Source organism: Furipterus horrens, unplaced genomic scaffold (genome assembly GCF_987537825.1).
Source record: "Furipterus horrens unplaced genomic scaffold, mFurHor1.1.pri manual_scaffold_4, whole genome shotgun sequence".
NCBI classification, from domain to species: Eukaryota; Metazoa; Chordata; class Mammalia; order Chiroptera; family Furipteridae; genus Furipterus; species Furipterus horrens.
The window spans coordinates 133,355,609-133,382,518 of record NW_028327174.1 but is presented as its reverse complement, the minus strand read 5'-3'; positions in this window follow the sequence as shown (position 1 = coordinate 133,382,518).

The window sequence follows — 26,910 nt, the reverse complement described above, 5'->3', positions numbered from 1 at the left end:
TATTTCAACAGTAATGACATTAATAATGAAAAGTCAGAGAGTTCCAGGAGGCTCTGCTAACAAAACACAAATGTGTTCCAGTTTTTGGTGAAAGGATCTCAAAATAGCTGCCTCTCTAGTTTCAACTCTTTAGAGTCTGCCTCTTCTCTCACATATTCACTTTATCTGTGTCGCGGTAGTTAGATATGACCTGCTAGGGAAGATCTTTGCTTTTTATTTCTGCCAGCTGCAGCAGTTTCTTGCTGGGCAAGGCTTTTGCTTCATCGTTTTTAATAGTTGACCAAAGAGATAAGTGTGGGGGTTGAAGAAGGGAATCACCTATTCAGAAACTAGATTAATTCTGAGGGCCCATTGAATGGAGTGGCCAGTCTAAGAGCCTGCCTTGAACCTTCAGTCTCTTGGCTTTTATAATTCCAAGAACCAGACTGAGTAGGGGAATGGTGTTTGGGGGGCTAAGGAGACAGTTTTCTCTCCTGAATATTGAATTTGTCTTGCAGGCACATATAGCAATCTAAAGAGAAAAAAGGACTGTTTAAAATGTCCTAAGCAGACAACTAAAAATCTTGAACTCTGAGTCCTAATTTTAGTTCTCATTTTATTCATTGATGTTATAGCCAGAAAGAGACTTAGGGATACTCCGAGCTGAAACCCTTCATTGTATAGATGAGCAAGCTGAGGCTCAGGAGAATGCAGCAATTTGCTCAAGGCAATGTAGTTATCTTCTTTTCCCATCAGTCTCATCTTAGCAGCATCTTCCCTCCAAAACCAAGCTCAAATTCCCTAAGGTCTATTCCACTTAAATGGTAAAATTCTTTTATACTTACTAAAACCTTTAAAATATTTAGATAGTAATTTTTCTAAGAAGTCGGGACATCTTATAATCCTTATATCTCTTTTCACTTCACTCTTATTAAGTAAGGAACACAGGTCCCTGGGAACAGTTAATACTCAGAAGGTATGATATGGCTTGCTCAAGATAAAAAGGAATTGAGAACAAGAGCTGGAAGTGACTTAGAAACCAAATCTATATTTAATGGAAGAGTGACTTTGCAGAGTATACCCTGCAAGGATGAGGCTTTAATGTTGGGAATCACCATTATTAATCACGCTGTATGATGGTTTGAGTTTATGGAATCTTAAGCCAGTTTATTTCCTCCTGCTCCCAGGTCAAATCAAGACTAAACAATGCCATAGGTATTTTTGCTCTTAAATGATTTCACTGTTCTGACTTAATACATCTATTTGCCATCTTGTATTACATAAACAAAGAGACATAAATAAAAGGCTGATCTCTAATCCACATCTCTTTTACTGTCATATAAATCCTTTTTCTGTTCTGTCTTCAACTGAACAGGAAACAAGGTCTCCATAAATCATTTAGTCTTCCCTGAACTTGGCTTGGGCAGAGTACAGGTTCCCTTCTCGGAGACAGAACCTTAGTATGTTATTACTTTCCTTTACCATTCCTTGACAAATTGTACGTCTTAAATCTTCCTTTCTTTCTTTTTTTCTATTATTTTAGCATTTGACCCTAAAAGCTAATATTTTGTTGTCTTTGTTTTATGATTCCTTTTAACAACTTCCCCTTGGTCTGAATGGAGGATGTCGTAGGATTGAAAATGCTGGGAACTGGGATGAGAACATTTTTCATAATCTTAGTTAGAAAGTAACAGGAAAACCTTGCTGTGGCATAAAAAATAAACATAAAAATAATAATTCCACAAAATTCACATAGCTATTTGACAATTGTAAAACTGTAGTAATGTGAGTGGACATTCCCCTTGAAGAGGTATTGACAAGAAGATATGAGTGGTAGATAATTCTTCATTTTTGACTTAACTTATAATTTCCTCTAGTATCCAAGTCAGGGCAGTAATACATTAGTGGCAGTTTCTGTTGAGAGAACAGTTTGGTTTTTCCATACCTCCTTCTTATATTAAAAGGTCATTTCCTACCACTAGAGGGAAAATATGTAAATGGCATTCTCTCATTTATTTTCAATAGTGTATCTATAATCTCTCCAAAGTATTCATGGAAAGTAAAACATTAACATTATGAGGAGAGGAATTTTTTTTTTATTTTCTTTAATACCGAGTTTTTAAGTAGCAGTGGCTCCCAATTCTGTAGTGTGACTCTGGGTGGGTAATTACTATAGAATACTGCAGATCTTTTTTTCCCTTGTAGGGTGATTGATTTTAACCTTTCTCCTCTGCCAAACCTTTGTTCTGTGCATGACATTTCAACCCCCACCACTTCCTGTGTTCTGTTTTCCTAAAGAAAATTGCATTTTCTATTTCTGGATAAAGCATGGTTGTTTGTGTCAGTCAATTTAACACAACACACCAGTTCTTATTTGTGCAGAGGAAGCACTAATACAATTCCAGCAGGAGATGGGTCCTGAGCCCATGACCAAGCCTCCCATTGGGCCCAGAAGACAGAAGTCGTGATAATCCATTACCAACAAGGCCTCTTAATGGTGATGTAGCACCTTTTTGTCTCAGAGACCCAAAGGTAGTCTGAAGTCCCATTTCCAGCCCTATATACACTCATCCTGCAGATGATACATGGACATAGAAGAAAATGGTTGTGTGGCGTAATGAAAAGGGCAGGCATTTTGCAGAGTCTAACACAACTTTTGATCCCTGCTCTGCTGTTTATCAACTCTGAACCATTAAACATACTTTATAGCCTTCCTGAACCTCTGGTTCCTCATCAAAAATGGGGCTAAAGCTATCATTTTTAACTTCAGGGTATGTGGGAGAATTAAATAATATGATAAACACTAACCTCTTAGCACACTGCATGTTCCATGTGAGGCATTCAGTAAGTAGCTATTATAATGAAACAGCACCTATAGGTAAGAACATACTGAGTTTTGATTAAATAAGCAGTTCTTCCTATGAGATGTCTTTTGGAAAAAAACATGGTTATGGACCTCCGATAGTGTGTGGGAAAATTTTAAAATAAGTTGATTTCATGGCTATTAATGACTTAACTCATTATGCAGTCTTTGAATGAGCGCTTACTGGATGCTGTGCACTGTTCCTCGTGCCTGAGTCTAGAAGGAAAAACAAAGCAAAAAAACAAAGTGGTGGAGAGGACAGAGCATGGGCTCAGGCATAGGCAGCTATGGCTTCTCATTCTGATTCTGCCATTTACTGATTATATGATTTGGGCAGGTTATTTATCTTCTCTAAGCCTAGTTTCTATATCTCTAAAATATGGATTATAAAACATAGTTCACAAGGCTGTGATATAGATATAAAGTAGTTGTAATCTGGGATGATATTCAAAATATTTACTAATCAGTATGGGAAGGGGATTTGACTAATCAGAAAAAAAACAGGCTGTAGAAAACTAGTAAACTACCAGCATATCAATACATTAGAATATGGTAGAGAAGAGCCCAGGTTTTAGTTTGGGGTTTGGGAATTGCATTATTTATATTTCTTATTTTCTGTATATTATAATGTTGTGACATCTTAAAAACCTTTCTGGCTGGGGAGAGCTTGACCCTTCAGAGACTAGCCAGTTCTTACAGATAGCAACGGGCTCAGCCAGGAGCATGCTTTTGATAAGCAAACTAACCAGTCCGGAGACATACTTCCTCTATCTGACCCATGTACCCCAGCAGACAATATTCCTCTGTCCAAATTACCCCAGAGCCCCACGAAACTAAAGACCAACCTTATAGCCAAACCTAAAGTGTCTACCCTGCCCTGTCTCATCTTTCCTGAGGAAACCCCAATACCGACTCTGACCTAGACTTTCCTCAGCTCCTTCCCCCCTGACCCTGTGTGGGACACGGTGCCTTCTATTTCTAGAATCTATAAGTGTAAGAAATTTTCTTTTGCTGAACCTCCTTTGTGTGTCCTCTTGCGGCTGCACCTGACTGACCATCACATAAAAGGACATAAAACATGAGTAGACAGAGAGACAAACACACTGATGATCGCTATGTAGTATGAAATGCACTATGATGAAAGTACATTAAAGGACAGAGAGCCCAGTGTAAGGCACAACTAAGTAACTATGCAGGGTGGGGGGCGGGGCATCCAGGATGGCAAAGAAAAGAAGGAAGACTATTTGAGCTGAGTGTTAAAGGAAGAGTGGGAGAGGTTTTCAGGGCTGATAGAACACCATGCAGAGGGAAAATTATGTACCACAGCATGGAAGTGCACACTCGTATGACATGTTTCAGGAGGTATAGGGAATGGTCCACTGGGCGGGTGTTTGGGGGCTGGGCAAAGGATAAAACTAGAAATGTAGGTAAAGGCTTGATTTTCAAGGACCTTTCAGGCCATTCTGTTGTAGTGAAAGAGGGGGGATATGGTGCGGAGGAAAACAAACCAGGGAGCAATACGGCTGTGTTGGTCAGTGAGAGGTATTGGCATCGGAACTGTGGAGACCTAGCTCCCAGGTGGGAGAGCACAGATGAGGGAACACATAAGTCATGGAATCCATGGAACTCTGTCAGTGATTGGGTAGAGGAGTGAGGGAAAGAAGCAGCTGAAGACCACTGCTGGATCTTTAAATTGATTGGCAAGTGCGTATAGGGATCTTAGAAGGGAGAGCAGTTTTAGGAAGATGCATTTCTTCATTTGTCTTCACTGTTTGTGTGACTGCTTCATTCCCCTGCCTGCTAGGTCAAGTACGGCTTTTTCTTTTGGTATCACAGTTGTAAATATTTCATGCCAGTGACCATGCTTCCATTTTATTTTGAGACTGGCACTTTAACTGGTTTTTCAGTTTAAACAACGGAAGAACGGAAGAGCCATTTTTGTCTTCAGGGATATGTTTGGTGCTGAAGATGGTAGACAGTTGGGTGTGGATGAGGACAGATAGTGCCTGAGGTCTTACAGCTTCCAAGTATCACCTTGTCCTCTGAGGACAACACTGCCGAAAGTGTGCGGGCATATCTTTGAAACAGCAAAACGAACAAACCAACAAAAAAAGCATGACCAGCAATATGATCTACTCTAGATGTTTATAAAAATTATTATTTTATTTATTTCTTTAACGCTTGTAGAACTGCCTAACTGACCTCAGAAATGGCCCCTTTGTTCAAAATAAACAGTCCCGTTGCTCTCACAGAGTGGTTGGCCAGATTGCTTCTTGAATTGTGTGTGGGGGTGGGGGAAACTGCCCTGTTACACCAATTTATTTTAAATTTTCACTTTTTGTTTTCTCACTCATTATTCTTGGTCCCTGTACAGATATATTTTTTAAAGATTTTATTTATTTATTTTTAGAGAGAGGGAAAGAGAGGGAGAAAGAGAGGGAGAGAAACATCAATGTGTGGTTGCCTCTTGAGCACCCCCAGCTGGGGACCTGGCTGGCAACCCAGGCATATGCTGTGACTAGGAGTTGAACCAGTGACCCTTTGGTTCGCAGGTCGATGCCCAACAGCTTTTTGATTCTAAAGAGGTTTGTAATGGTGTCTGGAATTTTCTTGACAACACAATTTTCAGTTATTTCAAGTCTCCATCTTTTTAAAAACCTACTAAGCACCAGGCTCTTTATACTCATCACATATCTACTACTATAATGATGAATATGGGCTACATATATTGAGATCTTAGATGTGTCAGGCCTCATTTAAGCACTTTACATAGATGATTTGAATTCATCTTCATGACAACCCATGATGTAGGACCACAATTACCTCCAGTTTGCAGATGGGGATACTGGGGTTCAGAGAAATAAAGCCTCCTGCTCACATTCACTCAGCTGTAAGTGATCGGGTCAGGAAAGTTTGCACTCCTAGCCATCACATTCTACAATTGTACAAGGTAAATAAACACAAATATGATCAATGTTAAGCTGAAACTGAGGCTTAGAAAGGCTTGAGAGCCATGTCGTTCTCCCAGGTCACTAGCAGGCTCTGGTTATACCTTGTAAGCAAAATATTACTGTATGTGAATTGTTTTATGACACATTCATTGACCTTGAATCCTTGGATCTTCAGAGTAAGCTTATGAAAGTGATATTGGTTTGTGGTGTGGTAGTGCTTCTGGTCTTACATCTGATTGCACCATTAATTCTCACCCTTGTTGGTAGAATGTACATAAGATGAGAATATTTACATCGTAAATTATTAACTATTAAACCCCAGAGTCAGTTTGGGCTTGTAATGTTGCTGACTCTTTGCTGTATACCAAGTGATTTGCCATTAAAGTTGATATATAGAAAGAGTTCTACCTCTTATTTTGGAATTAGGATCTTCAGAGAGATATAGGACAGCTATTTATTTTTGTAATTATGCAAATTACATATATATACAGAGTGTTAAAACATAAAAACAACATATGGTTTAGGAGAAGTTCCGTGACTGCTCCAGGCATCTTCGGATGTAGAAACTGCATGACTGCTAGTGACATGGGTTCCTCAGCGGACAGACTCCGCCACACTCAGAGTATGTGAAGTGAGGGGCTTTTTAGAGATGGGTGTCATTTTTATATTTATACTCTAGTTTTCCAGTCTTATTCATGAAAACAATTACCTTTTAAGGAAGATTGAGTAGGGGATAAGGAGAGAACCCTGAGGTGACAAAATAGGACAGAGTAAAACACTGTTGTAAGACCCTGCCTGCCCTTTTGAGTTGAAATCAGCCAAAAGCACTGATGTGTAATGTATAGCAAATTTGACTTACTTTGCAGAATCTGAGGCTCAAGCTCCTAAATCAGAAATATTTGGAGGACAGCAAAGAAGCAGGTCCTGAAGAGCCCAACTACCTCTCTTGCTAATCAAGTGGAAAGGATAAAAAAATTAAAGAAAATTTAAGAGGGATGAGAAGACAGAATAATGGAACTGAGAGTTATCAGACTACATGCCAGGGCTGAGCTTTCACACCATCTTCCCAACTAGGGGGAAGAGATACTATTCTTAATTCCATGTGGGAAATGGAAAAACGGAGGTTTTCAACTTTAAGGCATTTGCCCAAGATCATTCAACTAGGAAGTGGTATACTCAGAATCTGTATCCAACTCTGCGAGGAAAAGCTTGTTCTTTTTTCTATCCTAGTGTAGAGCTTTCCTGAAAGACTACAAGTCACTGCCAAATGGCATTTGCAGTCTCTGGGTACATCCTGCATTGATATTTGCAGAAACTCTGGAAACCAAAGGTGAGCAGTGTGGCCCGAGCTCAGCTGCGGACTCTTCAGTTCTCTTTCCTTCCAGGCCACTGGGCAATAGCACAGTCCTCACTTTATACACCAGTCTTGGTTTGTTCTTTGCACCACAATGCAGCCCCAAGTTGTGTAATGCAGAAGGCAATTACTTTTCCCAATATTCTGTACTTTTTGGCACAGACTGAATGCAGCCAGGGAGACTAAGCTAGGATCACATCAAGGACTTATGCCTGTGTCTGTGCGAAGGGATGTGCAGTTGCCATAGCAGCAATCAATCTGCTAAATAAGTGGTAACATAAACTGATTCAAAGGCAAAGACTGATTTGGGTCAGGGAATCGCACTCTATAAAAAACAACTTCTCTTTGACTTCTGAGGATTTTGTAGCTTTTATAGATGGCCCTAGAAATGCACAGTGAGTGACTTCTCAGAGGCCAGAGGGGAGTGTGTGCCTGAAGAGACGAGCAGTCTGCTGTTTCCAAGCAGTTAGAATGGGGATGTCTGTGGAACATGTTGTAAAATTGCTCTCCCACTGCATAGCAATTGCCAGAGGCTTAGGGCCAGTAACAAAAATAATAGAGTCTAGGTGTTGAGTTCATTCCCCACCCCCATAACCTGGGATGCCTCTTGGTGTTTTCCATGCATGTGATCAACAATCATGCCAAGTGGGACTTATCACCCTTCCATGGATGTAGACAACAATTACTATGTCCAGAGTTGTATAGCCATGCATTGGGGATTTGGGATTCGAACTGAGATCTGCTTGATATAGACACTGTGTCCTCTCCACCTGCCATGCAGCTTCTTTTTCTTAGATTTTCTCAAAAGGAAAGGACCCGTCTTCTTCAGCCATTTCCATGGCAAGGACTGGGGTGTTCTGATTCTGCTTTGTATGCTGTGAAATGCTTTTAGCTAGTTTTAATCCAACGTGAAAACTAACTCTTAGGGCAGGAAGACTTGGCATTCCCAAGGGTAGCACTGATCAGTTTCCGGTTGTTGTGCTGAAAGGGGGAGGGCTATTTTTTCCTCTCGTGTTTAGAACAGTACAGTTAGTCTATAGCCTGCATTTTGATCTAGCCTAGCTCTTCAGTAAACCTGGGCCAGTGACAAATCATTTCTGCGCTATAACAAGAGGTGACATGCTGTACAGCAGAAAGAACTGACTTGATAGTCTGTTGAGTGATGGGCTCTGCCACTTCCTAGTTGTGTGATCTTGGGCATTTTACTTCTATTATTTTGCCCTCAGTTCTCAGCTCTATAAAATGGGGATGAGGATGATGGTGGTAGCAATGGTGGTGGTGATAACATCTGACTCTCAGTTGCCTAGAATGCTTTTTGGAGTGAGAGCTAAAAATTGCCTCACTTAAGCTTAAGGAGTTAATATGCATTCAGATTCTTTTGCATAATGGAGTATTTCCTTTCATTCAAGTATCCCAACTTTTTATTTTTGTTATTTTGCTTAGTGGCTCTGAATTAAATGGTTATGGAATGAATGGCATCTAGGAAAGCACTTAACAGAATGCCCGTCACATAGCTAAGGTTTAATAAATGTTAGTTTCCTATTTAAAGAAAGCCTAAACATTAATAGATAATGTTTCATCTTTTGATCTAGTTTTTAGTTGCTAGACTCAGTACTGCAGTGGAGCTTGAGCCCCAGAAGCCTGGAGGAAAATATAGACTTGCCTTTATGTTTTCTGTTCCTTATTTTTGACTCTGACTAAACTCAGGAGGTAAGGCAAGTGCTTTGAACTGAATTCCCCCCTGGAAGCCTTACCTTTCCAAGGCCCTTGGCCACAGAGCTGGGTCAAGGCTGCTGGAAATGAACTTTATGCAATTTTGCCAGCTGGAATATACCTCTAGGAGCTGAGCTGGTGAGTTCATTTGGGGGATCCTACTGTTCTTTGGCTTCTCAGCTGAAAGATGGTGATTTCTGGTGAGAATGCAGTTTTAAAGCCAGCTCTTTTCACATGGACTGTCAGTGGGTTACAAACGCCATACACGCAGGGCTAGGCTACATTTTGAGCTAGTGACCTGGAGGTGCAAGTTCTGCCCATCCTTTCTAATCATTCTTCCCCATCAAAGGTATTTTTGCATTCACGTACAGCCCCTCTGCTAGTTTTCTGTGCATATACTGCTGTATTCTGTTCTTTCAAATAACTGCTCAGGGTTTTTTTTTCCTATGTGTGGACATTGATTTTTTTAAACCAAATGCAAACAGAACCTGTGCCTGCTATCAGAATATCTCTAAATTAGACTATTTGAGCACACCTACCAATTGACTTTAATAGATTGAATCCAAGTCTGCAACTGTGTTAAAAAGAAATGAGATTTTCCTGCATCCTAAGTTATCTTCAGCACTTTGTCTGAATGCAGACAGATTTCCCAAATTCAAGATACAATGGGAGGCAAGAGTTGCTGAGAGCCTGGAGGCAGCATGTAATCATCACGCAGGTAAATCATCTCTGCCGTGAGAAAATTGGAGCAGTAAATGAAGCGTCAGTCTTCTTCACCAGGAGGTCTGTATGTTACTGTGTGACACCAGCCTGCTTCTCTGATTAGAGTTTGAGCCCAGGCTGCCATTCATGCCTTCCTTTGTGTTGTTGTTGTTCTTTTCCTCTTTATATTCTAGTGAGCTTTGGTTTACTTCAGCTTCTCTGTGTTCTACTAGTTAAGCCCAAAATTGACATTTAGGACAAAATACAAAAGAGAAGGAGGCGGCAGTGATAAAGGAGTCAAAGACAATGGTGGATAAAGCTGCAGATTGTTCCTTCCTTCTTTCCGATGCCATGCCTCTCTTGGCAGCGAAGTTGAGCCTTACATGATTAGGGAACGAGTAACCTACCAGGTTCAGATCCCTGGACAGTCTTTAGTAAAACTGTGTAGGGGCAAAATGTGTTATTTGGACCTATTTCCATCTTACCTCACTGTTCAAGTTCCAGATCACATCTGAGCTCCCCCATATGCACCAATATTTAATAACCTTTATCAAGGTTTACTATATGTCAGCCACTGTTATAGTGATTTCTATAGATTATCTAATGATTATCTTATAACTACCCTAAAAAGAAACTAATATATCCACTGACACATCAGTGAGATGAAGCAACGGAGAAATAGCACTTATCTGAAGGTCACACAATCACAAAGAGGTGGGGATAAGATTCAAACCCAGAAAGTCTGACTTGAGAGCATTCTAACATTATTTTCTAATTATAAAAGTATTCTGTGCTCATTGTAAAAGATCTGGAAAATAATAAAACATATACTGATAAAATAAAACCATTCGCTCTCTCTACTACTCTGATAAAACCACAATTATATCATTTTGTTGCATTTTATTCCATTGTTTTACCTAAATATAAATAAATGTCCTATATGTGTGTGTGTATATATATGTGTGTGTGTGTGTATATATATATATATATATATATATATACATATACATATACATATATAGAGAGAGAGTCAATTCTTCAGATATATTAACAAGCTCTTTTTAGTCAATGTTTTTTAATTTGATCTTCATTGTATTTTTTTCATTACCATTTAGTCCCCTTATATGCCCTCCCCCCAGCAATCCCCACACTGTTGTCCACGTCCATGAGTCCTTTTTCTGTTTTGCTCAATCCCTCCACCCCTCACTCCCCCACTAGCTGTCATCCTGCTCTCCATCTACGAGTCTGTCCCAGTTTCCCTTGTTAGTTCAGTTTGTTCATTAGATTCCACATATGAGTGAAATCATTTGTTACTTATCCATCTCTGGCTGGCTTATTTTACTTAGCATAATGTTCTCTAGGTCCATCCATACTGTTGCAAAGGGTAAAATTTTCTTCTTTTTTATGGCTGAGTAGTATTCCATTGTGTAAATGTTCCATAGTTCCCATAGTTGTTTTATCCACTTACCTATTAATGGATAATTGGGCTGCTTCCATATCTTGGTCATTGTAAATAATGTTGCAATGAACATAGGGGTGCTTTTGTTCTTTTGAATTAGTGTTATGGGTTCCTTTGGATATATTCCCATGAGTGGGATCACTAACTAAGTCAAATGGCAGAACATTTCCCCATGCTGTTGTTACAAGTTTTTTCTCTTGCACAGTCCCTGATGTAATTAACCACACCCCTATTGTTGGACATGTAGGATGTTTCTAATATTCACATTTTAACAGTGGACTAAAGGTCTGTTTTGTTTCAGGAAAAAAAAGTGAATGTTTTTAAAGTGTGAAGACAGAAAGAATTGGCATTCTGAAGATCAAAAAGTCCTCTAATTCATACTTATTTTCCTTTTTCTGACTGTCTTTTTTACTTTTTATTTGTATACATTTTCTAAATCTTTTTCTCAATCCTGCTTTCCCTTTACTTCTGGGCTTAATAGATGAGCACAGTTCCGGTTTAAGACCAACTGGCAGGCTGACTATATAGGAAGCAAATTTTATTTAAGGGCTGCAGTAGATTCCTTTTGATGGCATATTTCTTGGGTTTTCTGAAAAATCTTTTATAGTGTTCCATTGTCTCCTGTTACATTTGCACTAGACACCGCAGGAAGCTCCTAGCTTTCCACTCAACCATATACCTATTGTATGATCCCTTCGTATGTGTGTACGTGTGTGCACCAGATATTCAACTGACCAAGGGCCTGAGTCTAGCCAATGACAAGAAGAAAGAGCAATGACTATAACTTTAATGATAAGTGCAGTGACACATATGGTTAATGGTTATTCAATACAAAGGGTTATAGGAACACAGCACAAGAAGCATGTTTCCTAGGGAGAACAGGTATAAGCAAAGGCAATGGAAAAACAAGATGTTTTTTAAGCTTAACCAGGAGGGTGATTATGAGTTTTGAAGGAAGATAAGATGTTGGGAAGGGACAATTACTCATAGTCATAGAGGTGGAACTTGTTCAGGATACACAGGTAATGAGTGCAGGAAGGGTGCAACAGAGGACTGATAGTGGCTGACGACGGTGTTAAACAGGTAGACAGAAATGAGATCAGGAGAGTGAGGTGCCCACCTTAGAGATTTTGTACTTGAGTCTATAGACACTGGTACATAAATGAGGCATTTCATCAAAAGAAGAATGTGATCTCAACCCTCAGGAACTCACAAACTTGAAAGGAGCATATTAGTACTAGTTGGGCTAACCTTATTAATCTTTTCTTTAGCCCTCTTCCTATTTTATAACCTGGATCCTCTTACATGCCCTGGCCTTTGAAAAGTTATTTAAATACTTTACAATATCTAAATATGAAGTTTCTCAACTACCAATGTCAGTGGCCCCAGTTAGGACATCTGCAGCACCGTATTTATGGCCTACAACTTGGTCATCTGTTCTGGAGGACCCTGTTTTATTTCTGCCTTTAGTATGGATTATTTAGGTTTGATCAGCTGCTGCATAAACAATACTGAAAGCTCAGTCACTTAACACATTTTCTCCTTTCAATTCAGTGTAGAGCAGATCAAGGCAAGCGTGTGGGGGAGGAGGGAGATGATGGTACTCCAAGCAGTTATTCCTGGTCCCAGGTTTCCCTGGGATTTCACTCAACTTTTATTGGCCAGAACTCAGTCTCAAGGCCATATTTGATCCCTGGGAGGCTGGAATATGGGGAGGGAAGGTGGCCCCTAGAAGAAAAGGAAATGGGTTATACTGTACATGAATAAGACTGTAGTTATAAAAGACTGTCACTTTAAAAGGAGGTGTCACCAGAATCACAGGTCAGTCTTTCTGATTTGGGAATATCCCATTCTCACAACTATTTCATAATTTATAAAATTTAGATAATTCAGTTTGAGCTTATAGTCTGGCTTATTGGCCTAGATCTTCTATGTCTGCTCCTTATCCAAAATTTATTTTTCATTTTTGTCCCTACTTGGTAAAGCTCTTACAGAGTAAAAGTGTTTATATCTTCTACTTTCAGCCTATTGTGGACATGATGATTGTGAATCAAACTTCAAATTATAAATGCCAAATAGAATACTCTTTTAAAATATTTTCTATTAATGTATTTTTAAAATATTTTATTTATTTATTTTTAAAGAGAAGAGAAGGAAAGGAGAAAGAGAGGGAGAGAAACTGCAATGCGCAGTTGCCTCTCATGCGCCCCCAACTGAGGACTTGGCCTGCAACCCAGGCATGTGCCCTGACTGGGAATCGAACAAGTGACCCTTTGATTCACAGGCCAGCACTCAATCCACTGAGCCACACCAGCCAGGGCTATTTTCTACTGACTTAGTGAAATCTTAAATAGAAGGTAAATCAGAAGCCTGTGAAAGCTTGAAAATAGTAAGACAATGTATTCAGATTACATCTATAGTAGAGGAAACTCCAAAAATTATTTCACTTTGATTTTATTTATCTTTATAAATGTAACTCTACTGTGCCCTTTGTCCCAATCTCCATATATAACATTTTCTGCTTTTACTCTGTTTCCCACCAAACTCATCAGTCTGTCATATAAGTCATACACTACTTTTTGTTCTGTCACTTCCATACCGGCCTTATTTAATTCTGTGCATTCAGGAATGTGTGATGGAGAACATATCAACACTACCAACAGACCAGCAATGAGGTGACATCTCTGTGTGTGTAGAAGAAAGAGATTCTGCTGCGTAAGAGATAGATTTATGTTTCAAATTACATGGGAACTCTTGTAAACCCCAAGAATAGGAGTTGTTAAAATACAAAATACATTTTGTTAATACCATTTGACAATTAAAAGTCGGGTTTTCTGGTTTCTCCCTTCAACCCTTCTATCCTACCTCTCCCCCCTTCCCTGGAAGCCCATCAGTCTAAGAGAGTTGGAGTGAGAGACAAGACCCTGGGCAGCCCCTTTGCCAGCAGGATAACTTTCCCACTAGAAAAACAGGTTGTTACCTTCAATTCACACTTCAGATATCAACTCGAAGATGCTGACTTATAGAGGGCTTTCCTGACCATTGAGGCTAGGCTTGGAGCTCCTGCCATCCACTTCCTTAGCATTCACATTCTCTGTCCTATACTGAACATGCTTCATTGCATCATGGTACTCCTAAATTTTTCTTCTAGTAAAGTATCCATTGTATCTTGGTACCTAGCACAATTCCTGGCACATGGCTGACAGTCAACAAATGTCCATTTGAATGAACAAATGAGTGAATGAATTAATGCATGCATGCATGCATAATGTAAATGGAAGAGGCTTGAGAAATAGGTACACTGGGGGTTCTTCTTTTACTCTACTAGTTTCTAGCTGCAGGTTTGTGGCTTATTTATTTATTTAATCTTTTCAGGACCCAATACCATCACTGCAAAATAAAGAGAGTAAGTCCTAATTGTATGCTTTTTCTGAGGATTGAGACAATGGATATGCAGCCCCTAGGAGACTTCCTATTACATGGATACAAGTTAACTGTCACTTTTATAGTCATTGGGGATCAGTGGAGGATTTGGAGGAGGGAATGAAAGAATAAATGTTGTGCTTTATGAAAGATGAATCTGGTGGCATGGAGCAAAAGAGGTGAGAAAGGGAGTGGAGAAACTGCTGCAATATTCTTAGCAGGAGGTGATGAGGTCCAAACTTGTTTGGAGTATAGTTATATTCCTGGATGCCGTCTCTGGGTGGAGTGGTTCACTTTGTCAAGCTATTAGAGTGGCATATAAATGTCACAGCTGCTCAGCCCTTACTGAGCTATAGGCCATTTTGCCAACAGATGCTGGCTTTGGGTTAGTCAGGCTTATAACCAAATGAGGAACAATGATTCATTTAGATCATTTTTTAAAATGGGTTTATTTAAAAATATCCTGCAAATGAAACAGAAGGCTGTGAGGATCCAAGACAATTGACTCTTACCATGGTGTGCCTCCTTCTCTCCATATATGTATTCCTTTATTTCTTGCTGATGACTTTTCAAACTCCTCTAGCACAAACCCCACAGGTAGCTCTCTGTTTGTCTTAGTTACCATCACCGCATTTAGAGGGTGGTTTGTGCTGGAGCAGCCCATGGCTTCTCAGCCTGGCTGGGAATGAACGTCCTCTGGGCCTATTCTTTTTCCTTATGAAGAAGGCCACTGGTGTAAACTAGAAAGGGATGTTGGGGATGGTGAATGGCATAGCTGGCATACTCAGGGCAGCAGTTGAGAGGGTAACAGAACTTCTTGAGTGCTAAGCTGCTCCTATGTTGGCATAAATATAGGCCTGGTATAATGGGAGAGGCCCAGTGATAAAAGCAAGAAAAAGAGCATGATTTTTTAGAACATCTGACAGAAGAGGTAAAAAGAAAGTCACCAGAGAGAGTGCCCCATGAAAACTGCATTTAGTAATTCAATCAATAATTATCGGTACCTTCTCCGTGCCAAGCACTATGCTAGATGCTAAAGATACAGCAGTTGACAAGACAGAGTCCCTGTCCTTGTGAAGCTTACACTCCAGTGTGAGTAGGCAATGAAAAGGTAAATAAACAAATATTTAATATAATAACAAGTGGGGAAAACCTATGAAGACAAATACAGTAGCATAAGGTGCCACTGGGTACGGTGGATCACTGATCCCATTTACTCTTCCCATCGACACAGAGATAGACTGTATTTCCCAGCCTGCCTTGCAGTTCATCTGTGACTGTATGACTAAGTTCTGGCCATTGAAATATCGGAAGAAGTGATGTGTCCCACTTCCAAGCCTGGCCCGTAAAAACTTCCCACTTGTGATCCTCTTTACTCTTTACACTTTTGGCTCATTTGGAGGGAGACAACTCTGGGGGTAACCCTGAGCGTCCTTTGTTAAGAATAGCAGAACCATGGGATGCGACCCCTGAATCACAGCATGGAGGAAAGCCATGTTGCTAGGAATGCCTACATTTTATGGTTACCTGAGTGAAAAATAAAGTTGAATTTTGTTAGATTGGTGGTTCTCAAAGTGGAGTCCTTCAGTGAGCATCATCAGCATCACTTGGGATCTTGTTATAAGTGCAAATTTTTGGATCCACCCCAGACACATTAAATTGGAAACTTGGAAGGCTGGGCCCAGCTATCTGGGTTTTAACAAGCTCTCCAGATGATGGTAAAGTTTAGAACTGTTCTAAATCACAGAGATTCTGGGGTTTATCTATTATATCAGCAAGCATTATCATAATAAGTACAGAAACTAATCTGAGTGGTGGGCATGGGGTTAGAAATTTGTAGTGTAGTCGTCATGGAAAGCCATTCTGAGGACAATTTTAATGACATGTCATGTGTGTGACATTTTAATTAATGGAGGGTGGGCTATAGGGATGATCATTTTAAGCACTGAAAAGACTTGCAATGAACTTGAATAGGGAACAAGTCTGGTATATTTACAGAAAGGAAAGCTGGTGGCAGGTCACGTAGGGTCTAAGCTAGACCCTATGGAATAGGGCTTTAGATCTCTTCTATGTGCATTAGGATTTATTTATTCAATAAACTTTTGTTTGCTGTTTTATTGTGGTAAAATATATATAACATAAAATTAGCATTTTAATTATTGTAAGTGTACAATTAAGTAGCATTAAAGGCATTCACAATGTTGTGCAACCAACACCATCATTCAGTTCCAGAACTTTTCATCATCCCAAACAAAAACCCTGTACCCATTAAACAACAGCTCTCCTTCTCCCCAGTCCCTGGTAACCTTTATTCTACTTTCTGTATCTATGAATTTGCCTATTCTAGGTACTTCATGTAAGTAGAATCATATAACATTTCCTCTTTTATGTCTTACTTTCTTCTCTGAGCATGAATATTTTCAAAGTTCATCCATGTTGGAGCATGTATCAGAATTTCCTTCCTCTTTAAGGCTGAATAATATTCCCTTGTATGGCTATACCACATCCTGTTTATTCATTCATCTGCGGATGGACCCTTCAACTGTTTCCCCCTTTTGGCTATTGTGGATAATGCTCCTGGGAATATGGGTGCACAGGTATCTGTGCGAGTCTTTGCTTTTGATTCTTTTGGACCAACAAATTATGTGAGTGCTCTCGTGCTGTGTACTGAGAATGGGGTGTGTGTGTAGGGTCTGACCTGGTTAGACACTCACTCCAGTGAAGGAGGAGTGACCTGTTGGAGTGACAGGGTAGCTCATGTATTGCACCTAGGAGGATCTCTAGGTGGTGGCAGGGAAGGCTTCCTTCCTGGAGGAGGCAGTGCTGAGCTCAATCTGAAAAAAAAAAAAAAAATTAGAAATTAGTCCAGGTGAAGAAGAGAGGGAGGAGCATAGTAGGTAGATGGTGACACACCAAAGCAAAGATGCACGAGAGTGTAATCCTGTGGAGAAGCCCAAGCTGGCCCAGCATGAAGCACCAAGGGTGAAATGGGAGGCGGTAAGAGATGAGGCTAAAGAGATAAGCAAGGGCCAGGCTGCAAGAGGGCCCAGCAAGAGATATTAAGGAACAGTGTTTCTTAATCCTGACTGCACTTGAGAATCGTTCAACAGCTTTGAAAAAACTCTAAAGTGGAGCTGGAATTCCACCCCCATCATTCCGGCTTAATTGGTCTGGTTTGGGGCCAGGACATTGTGCTTCTGAAATTTCCCCAGGTATTTCCAGTGTGCAGCCTGAGTTGAGAAGAACAGCCTCAGGAGAAGGGGGAAACGTTTGGGTGCTTTTGAGCAAGGGAGGAGGAAGATCAGAGTCTTAACCACTTGCTCATACTTTAACGTGAAGTAAATTTTATGTCTGAAGAAGCCTTTGGGGAAAGAGACCCTTCTCTCTTTGCCAGGACTCAGTTTGTTCCCCTGTACAATGAACAGACTACTTACAGATACTACTTACAAACCTCCAGGGCTGTTGTAAGAATTGTATTTCCTCCCTGCCCAGGGTCGATGGGGAGTACACTTTTCCTGGTCAAAGGTGAAAGTCACTGAGGAACCCCAGGCAGAAACCCTTGATACAACATCGCCTTCTCCTGAGAAAGATGAAAGGAGGCTTCCATTTACATGGCTAAGTCTCTCCCTCAGCAGAAAGCTGGCTGGAGGTCCAGTCTCTCTGGCCTTGGCTCTCTGCTGGGATCAATCAGTCTCATTTCCTTAACTGGCGACTTCCTGATGAGCAGGATGAATTTACAGTTTGTTTGACCGAATGAAAGTAAAAGCTGATGCAGCTGTGTGATAAGGATGAGGGGGAGTGAGGCGGCACCTGCCTGCTGACTTCATCACAGGCTCGTGCTGTGGCAGCAGTTGTGTGGTGTTTGCTTGTTTCCGGCTCTATCTGGAGCAAAAATCCTATAGCAGAGCCATTCACCTGCTCCCTGCCCCGCTTCCCAGGAGGCACGAGTGTGACTGGATTCAAATAACAGAGAGTAAGAAGTCTGTTTCTAAATTGCACCTTTTCTTAGGAAACAGCAGCCCTTAAATTATTTGGGGGTGAGGGGGACACGACGGGGCAGTGTTTTTCTTCATCTTTGCCGCTTTTTGAAGACCTGAACAATAACTTTGGTCATTCTGTGCTTTGGACACATTAGGTAGGCCCCTTGCCCCTCCCCCACCCAAAAGTGTGTTCAGTTGACTAAGGATCAGTTAGAGTTGACTGTATTAGAAAGAGGGAGGATGAAGATGACTTTAAGTGGCCTTGAAACCTAGAGGAAATGGGATGGGGGTGAGGTCTCCATGCCTCTGTCTCCTTTGATGCAAGTTAATATAAAGATCTAGTCCCTCTGCTATGTTTGTGATCACTATATGTTAAAGTTGCCCCTAGTGTAGTGAGAGTCCAAGTCTCTCCTAACCCTCCTAAGGTGGAGCACCCAGAAACACCAGCACGTTCATAAGTGCTGAACTATGCAAAATCTTGCATAGTTCTTTGCACTCTGAGGTCACACTTAAAATCTAAATCATGGAACACTTCTGCTCTCTTCCATTTATGTATATAATTGAGTAGTTAATGGTAAATTTTTGGGATCATAGGTCCAATGGCTTAAATGTTAACGGGTGCGGTGTTTCCATACTGGCCAAGTCAGAAACCTTACCTTGTTAGCTGGATATATTTTTAGGTTTTGTCCTATCCTTTTCTAATACGCTAGTTCTCCATTATTTTAATATAGCATCATGGGGTTAATAGTGCGCTCAGGGCAAGGGTTTCAGCCTGTGGCTGTTTATGGGGCTGTCCTGGAGCCATGGCCCAGCAGGGGGCCCTGTGATTCCTAACCTCAGTAACAGGGCCTGGCCATGCATGCATGCTCAGATGACGGGCCATCTGTACCCTGCTTGGCGCCAACTCGTAAAGTACCTCACTTGACTAATTAAAGGTGAGGAAGCCTTAGGCTTCCCAGCTTGTTATGAATGTGGAAATCAAGCCCTTTTAAATCAGGCCAGCATAAGGAAATAAGAGAAAGGACCCTCCTGAAAATGTATCACACTTGTTTTATATATTACTTCATGGAACCCTCACTACCCTTGCGACGCAGGTATTTTTATCCTTATTTCACAGAGGAGAAATTGAAGCTCCAAATGATTGATCAACCTACCTGAGATCACACAGCTAGACTGGTGGCACCCAGAATTCGAAGCCAGGCCTGATGTACTGGGCTCTATGCCTGAGTTTCTCAAAATGTCAACTATTGACATTTTGGGATGATAATTCTTTATTGTGGGGGGCTTCCCTGTGTTCTGTAGGATATCTAGCCATATCCCTGGCTTTTGTTCTAGATGACAGTAGTACCATCCCCCTGACCTGGGTTTTGACAACCGAAAATGTGTCCAGACATTGACAATTGTCCCCCTGGTGGACAGAGTCACCAAAGCCCAGTTGAGTACCACTGTCCTGTGTTAATGCATATATTTTCTCAATGTTCATAACAATCCTATACTCTAGGTACCATTATTGTCCCCATTTTACAGCTAAATATACAGAACCTAGAGAGATTGCAAGTTGACCAAGGTCATCCACCTTGTAAATAGATTGGGAATACACAGTGTCTTGTTTTTTCCCCCAGGTGTAAAGTGGTAGATCCTGTATTAAGACCGGGCAAATACAACATCAGAGTTCTTTTTCTTTGTCACTTTACCAGGCATTTGAAAGATTCAGTGTTTGTAAGAATAATCAGGGGAAGTTTATTAAAATTCAGATTCCTGTTAGGGTCAAATCCTGTAGACCTGTCGTGGGCACAGAATGTGCATTTTAAAAGACACAGCAACTGTGGTTCAGGGAAATTGAATTTAGAAACACTGAACACTGTACTTTGCTGTGTTTGAAGTGACCCTAAGCTAAAAATTTAAGAAAAAGAGTGGAAAAGATGAGCAGAAAAAAAGTGGCTTTGAATAAGCCCTGATGTACAACCACTTGTAGAATTCAGTTTAGTTGCCAGACAAAGAGGGTGCCAGATATGCACTGTACCAAGCGGCCTGCAATGCTGGGATGAAGGAGGTCCTCTGGACCCAGGGATGGTGCGTCCAGTGTATTCAGATCACTCCCTCCACCCAACCCCCACCAATCTTTAATCCCGAACTTGAGTAGGCTGCCTAGTTTGGAAGCTTAGTGCATCCTGAAATTCTAAAAATGGTTACAGTTAAACAGAAACAGCTGTGTCAATTTCCAATTTCCGCTCTATTCAGATTCACACTCTACAGCCTGTCTTCTCTTAGAGGCGCTGAGAGGGACACGGGTGCCTGTGCACACACACACTCAAGGACATGCACACACACCACTGCCTCTCTCTCACTCCCACTCACTTGAGTTCATTTCTCCATGGAGCAGGAATGTTTCTAGTTTTCCAAAAAGGAATCACAAACAAGAAAATCCACAAGAGCCAAGACTACAATAAAATGCTACAATACACTTTCAACCTGGAGCAACTAAAAAGCTGGGAAGAGAAAGAGGCATAATAATGTCTATTTTTATCTTCAACTATAATCTACCCACTTGTAGTTTCATAGCTGTCAGGAGGCAGAAAAGGACATGTAATCAGCCTACAGCTCTCTACTCTCGTCCTCCACCCATGTGTGACATAGATGTGGGTGTGTGTGCGCACATACACAGATATTTTAAAACAACTGTCAAAGGGTTTGACTGAACTTACACCTGAAGCCAGATTCTTTTTTTTTAAAAACCTGTCCTTTTATTCATCATGTCTTAGCAGCCAGACAGAAGGTGAAAAACAAGCAATTAAAACCATTGGATGACCAAAGGGACAGCTGTGCGCCTATTAGTCTCTTTCAGCTGGGCCATACTGTGTTATGTGCATGTCCCAATGTCATGGACACCACACACTAATGTGAGGAGGCAGGCATGGACCAGTGGAAATAGCACAGAGTCAAGTGACCTGGAGTCCAGCCTCATTCTGCCATGTATAAGCTCTGTGACCTCCAGCAAGTGACTCAACCTCTCTGCACTTCAGAATCCACATCTGCAGAAAGAGGATAAAAATTCCTCTATGATGACTTGTTGAGAGAAGTCAATAATGAATGTAAACACTAGGTGTTACCTCATGACAAAGGCTAAGGAAATGCTGTCTACTAATAGTATTATTGCTGTTTTATTTGTATTATTATTTTAGTAGCAGTAGTTTGGAGTTTGATTTTTACATCTTTTCTTTATTCTTTTTGTTTTCAATGGTCACTCTCCTGTATTGGCCACAGAAGGTATTCCATGATGTTACACAGTGTTCCTGCAGCATCACCAACAGTTAGGTGAGAGGAGGAACCTCCCTTATGGTAGGAAGGGAAAATTTTGAAAAAAAAGTCTATGGTGCTCTAGTATTTTTTCCTTAACTTGTGGGCACATAAGAGACTCAAAATCTTAATGGAGAAGCTTGATCTCTTGTAAGCTCCTTCTCTCACAGGCTTCCTCTTTATCTGTAGCAGTGATATCTCAGTGTAAACAAAGGGGTTGAGAGTCAGCTTGGTGGTAATTCTTCAGAGAGTCATGACACATGGAGTCACACACAGCTTGATTCCTGACTCTTATTAGTCATGTGAACTTGTGTATGTTGTTGTACCTTTCAAGGGCTCAATTCCTCATAGATAAAATAATACCTTTATAGGGTCATAGTAAGATTTAAAGTGTGAAAACACTGAAACTCTGCAGTGCCAGATAACCGTCAGCTAGCAATCATGATTGTTAAAGATGGCAGAGGGGCGATCTCACCTTTTCAAGGTTTGAAGTCTCAAGGAACATATGAACTCATTTGGACCCCAAACCAATTTTTATAAATGAAGTCATATGATTTTCAGGCATAGCTTTCACTCTGTACTTTACCTCCAGCCTGTGTGTGGACCCAGAGCCACACTGCACAGTCCGTTCTTTGTCTGCAAGCTCATTAATGCGGCCACAACTTCGACAGAAGAGCAGCTGTTTGGTGGCGCCTGGCTCACTGAGAGGGACACACAGGTACTGCTGCCGCTATTAAGCCTTTGCAAGATGACAGATTGCCTCAATGAAGTGTCCATGTGCTGCTCCATTATAATGCCTCAGGTTGAGAAAAAAAGCCTGGACCCACCAAAAAGCTTTCACAGATTGGAAAGTGCACAGTTTGGGTGTGTTTCGCACTTTAGCACATGCTCTGTGACTGTGCATTCAAGGCAACATGTCAGAAGAAATTAGTTGCAGCCGGCCACATATGTCAGCCAGCCGGTGGAAACATGCACCTGAAACCCAGGCTCAAAACTCAGAAGAAAAGGCTACTTACCGTAAACCCTCCTCAAGTGGAGCACATTGACGAAGTTGTCCAGCCTCTCATGCTCGGGTTGGGTATTTCTGATGAGAAGCATGAGTGAGCATAAGGAAGAAGCCACTAGGCAGTACTAAGAAAAAAATTGAAACTTGTGTCCTTTACTCTGAGTCGGGGAGAGACATCCCTTGCACAAACAAAAGCAACCCTCCCAAGTAGACAGTATATTAATGTCTGAATTTACAGATGGGAAGGCCAAAGCTTGGGGAAGTCATGTGGCTTGGAAGTCATTTAACCAGAGTACCCCAAAACAATGTCTCAGAATCTAAATTGTTCAGACACTCCTTTCCTTCCACTCGGCATGTGCCTGTAAAGTGATGAGGTTGGTTATCTTTCTGAACAACATCCCAGCACTTATATACTTAGCTGTCATCTGCAAAAAAGGAACTCAGGCAGGCTCTATTCCAAACCTTGTTGGATTCCTGTTTGGGAATTTCCTTTATTCTTTTAAAGAGTCAATAACAGTGAGTTATCGCCTCTTGCAGGCGGGTTTGACAAATGAAGGATAAGAATTCTGTTGTTGAAGTCCTGGCAGGAAGTGCTAAGGTCAAGGTAGCAGTGGTTGAGGCAAGGGCAGATGTGAGAGAGAATTGCAAAGACGCAGTGACCAGTTTGATGAGAGAGGTTAGGGGAGGAGTATTTCCAGCACGGGAAATAGTGTTGACTGCAGTGCAGCTTCCTAACTGAATATAGGAAGAGGAAGGATTTTTTTAAGTGGAGAGGTGGGATTGGGAAGGGAATGGCCAGAATTTGTTCTCTTTGAGATTTAGAGCATGATGTTCTAGCATTTAGAAGTTAGGAGGGAGTTCACAGCTCCTGATAAGTGAGTGATCAGGAGATCCAGGTGGGATGGTTAATTTTAAGTGTCAACCTCACTGGGCAAAGGGATACCCGGAGACCTAGTAAAACATTATTTCTGAGTTCATCTGTGAAGGAATTTCCAGTAGATAGTAACTTTTGAAGCAGAAGAATGTGTAAAGAAGATCTGTTCTCACCAATGTGGGTGGGCACCATCCAATCCTTTGAGGTCCAACTATTGGGTTGGCCAAAAAGTCCATTTGATATTTTCCGTACAATGGCCCTGGTAGCACTTAGTTGTCTTCAACCTCATTTGAAAATATTTTGTTAGATTGTATTGTGCCAGCTGTAATATCAGCATGTATTTAAAAAACTTATCAGAATTAGTGTATTTTTGTGCAGCTACTTTAATATTGAAGATGGAAGAAGATACACAACATTTTTGGCATATTATGCTTTATTATTTCAAGAAAGGTAAAAACACAATTGAAATGCAAGAAAAGATTTGTGAAGTGTATAGAGAAGGTGCTGTGACTGATAGAATGTGTCAAAAGTGGTTTGTGAAGTTTCATGCTGGAGATTTCCCACTCGGCCATGATTCAACTAGTCAGGTAGACCAGTTGAAGTTGATAGTGATCAAATTGAGACATTGAGAACAATCAACATTATACCATGCAGGAGATAGCTGGCATACTCAAAATATCCAAGTCTATAAAGAACACAAAAAGGGGAGGAGAGACAAATTCTCTCTTCCTGAACCGGAACATCCATCTTTTTCTGCCCTTGGATATTGGAGCTCCTGCTTTTCTAGCCTTCAGAATCCAGGACTTGTATCAGTTGCCTGTCCCCTCCCTGACATCTCCCCATCCATGTTCTGAGACCCTTGGTTTCAGACTGAGACTTATAACATCAGCAAGTCTGGTTCTCAGACCTTTGGACCTGGACTCAATTATACCACCAGCTTTCCTGGGTTTCCAGCTTGCAGATGGCAGACATGGGACTTCTCAGCCTCCATGTGAGCCAATTCCTAAGGTAAATCTCCTATTATACATTTCTATAAATCATATTGGTACTATTTCTCTGGAAAACCCTGACTAATACTCCACAAGAAGAAATACATCGGGGAGAGAAAAAATGAAGAGGAGAGAACACAGAAGCTTAATGATATTTGAAGTGTGTGTGAAGAATGAGAGCAATCTTGGTAATCTTTGAGTAGCATCATCTCTGTTTCAAGTATATCCTTGAGGAATAGCCAGATTTAAATTGACTAAACATTTGTGATAAGGGGGAGGAGAACCTGTCATGTTGTTTAGGCCAATTATCTCTTCCTGGTTTGGCCTTAATAAGATGGTCCAAGAAGGCAGGCTGATGCTCAGTGAATGATCAGATGCCAGTGGCCCATGGATGAGCACAGACACATGCACAGTGCACCTCTCAGTCAGCCACACAGGAAGGTGATGTGGGCTAAATTGGCTGAATTCTGCTTTGAAGAGGAAATGTAAGAGAAAAATTCAAGCAGGTATTCAACTCTACTTGGCCTTCTAATAAGGTCTCTGTTTTCTGGAATTCTGTGTTGTCAGCAAGTTCCCAAATAGCCTCAAAGTATGGACGGAAGTAGCAGTGTGGTACAGAGCAAGAATAACACTAGCCATTACAGTTGGTCCTCCTGTTAGGTTTGGTGGCACCAAGACACCAGTTTCAAGATATCTTCCTTCTGCTTCTTTGACTCTCTTCCTTGGATGGTTCTGTCATATGCCTAAACTATGTGGACTGAATGTGTTCATCAGAAGCGAGACCCGTGTCTTGAATGAGTTCATAGAGGAGAAGATACAGACAGAGCTAGACCTCAACTTTTGAACAGCCGTGAACATTTAGGCAAGTGACTTCAGTTCTCCAGGCCTTAGTTTCCTCTATGTAAAATGAAGGACTTTGTATGGACTCCAAGTTTGTCCCCACTGAGACAACAGAGAATATCTTTGGGGTTTAATACCATGTGTTCACACATGCATGCACAATAGTGAACATGCAGACCTATTAGTACAGACATTTCACAAATAAACACTTCTCAGTAATCTGACATTACCCAAAACAGGTCAGAGAGGCCATTGTTTATTTAATAGCTGAATCACAAAGACTTCTACCTCTACCTGTTTTCTTCCCCAGAATTCTCTGTGTTCCCTCAGGGTTGTAACACTTGCACAGAGGAACTCTCCTTCTTGCTTATTTGCTGCCTCTTCCCAGGAGAATAAAAAGTCTGATGCAGCCCTGAAGGCTGCCTGCCATAAATGTGGACAGCTGGTCAAGTAATGAGATTCATGCTGAAACCCCCTGAGTCCCAAAGAGATTAAGGTAGTCCAGGTCTCATGCTCCTACTTTCTCAGGGCTTTCCTTGATTCCCTTAAGACCAACGTGTAAGTAAGCCTCCAAAACTTCTCTCTGGGTCTGGCCCTACTAACCATTCAGCATTATCACCTATCTCTGTCCCCTTCATATGCTTTCAGCCACCTTGGGCTGGTTGCTGTTTCTTGTCCATACCAAGCATACTCTCACCTTAGGGTCTTTGCATTTCCTATTTATTCTGCATGGAATAATATTACTCTTTTCTGTTATCACATAGTAGCTTCCTCATTTCTTTTAGGCCTCTGCTCAAATGTCACTTCTTTAGAAAATCTCTGTTGAACACCCCATATACCAAATTAAGCATCTTTTTCTCATACCCAGTTTAATTTTTTTCACAGTATATCTGAATCACTATATTCATTTATTGGCTATTTCTGCATACTAGAATATAAGCTCTGAGAGGGCAGAAATTTTGCTCATTAATTGATCCATTGTGCCTGGGACAAGGCAGGTGATTAATAAACTTTTTTGAATGAATGCAAGAATAAATGAACAAATAATTGAGGATGCATGTGTGGCTCTGAGTCCTCTCTGTTGGTGGTACACTTTTTTGACTCATTAATGTCATCATCGAGAAAGATAAGATCTTCATTTTCATCTCATTTCACAGAGTTTATGTCCTAGTGATAGAGGCAGATTTTAAAAAATATATACATACTTTAATTTCAGATGTGGATAAATATTATAAAGACATTAAAGGAGAGAAATTGGAAAGATAATAACTGATTTGGGGTGGTGTAAGTTCTTTGACATGGGGTGGTTAGGAAAATCTCAGATAGTTTCAAAAAATCTGAAAAAGTGAAAAATTGAGGAAATGGCACATGTAAAGCCCCTGAGGTTGGGATAAGTTTAGTTTATCTGAGCAACACTAAGAAAGCTAGTGTGGGTGAAACTTAGCGAATAAAGACGTAAGCACCAGGAGCCCGTGGTGGG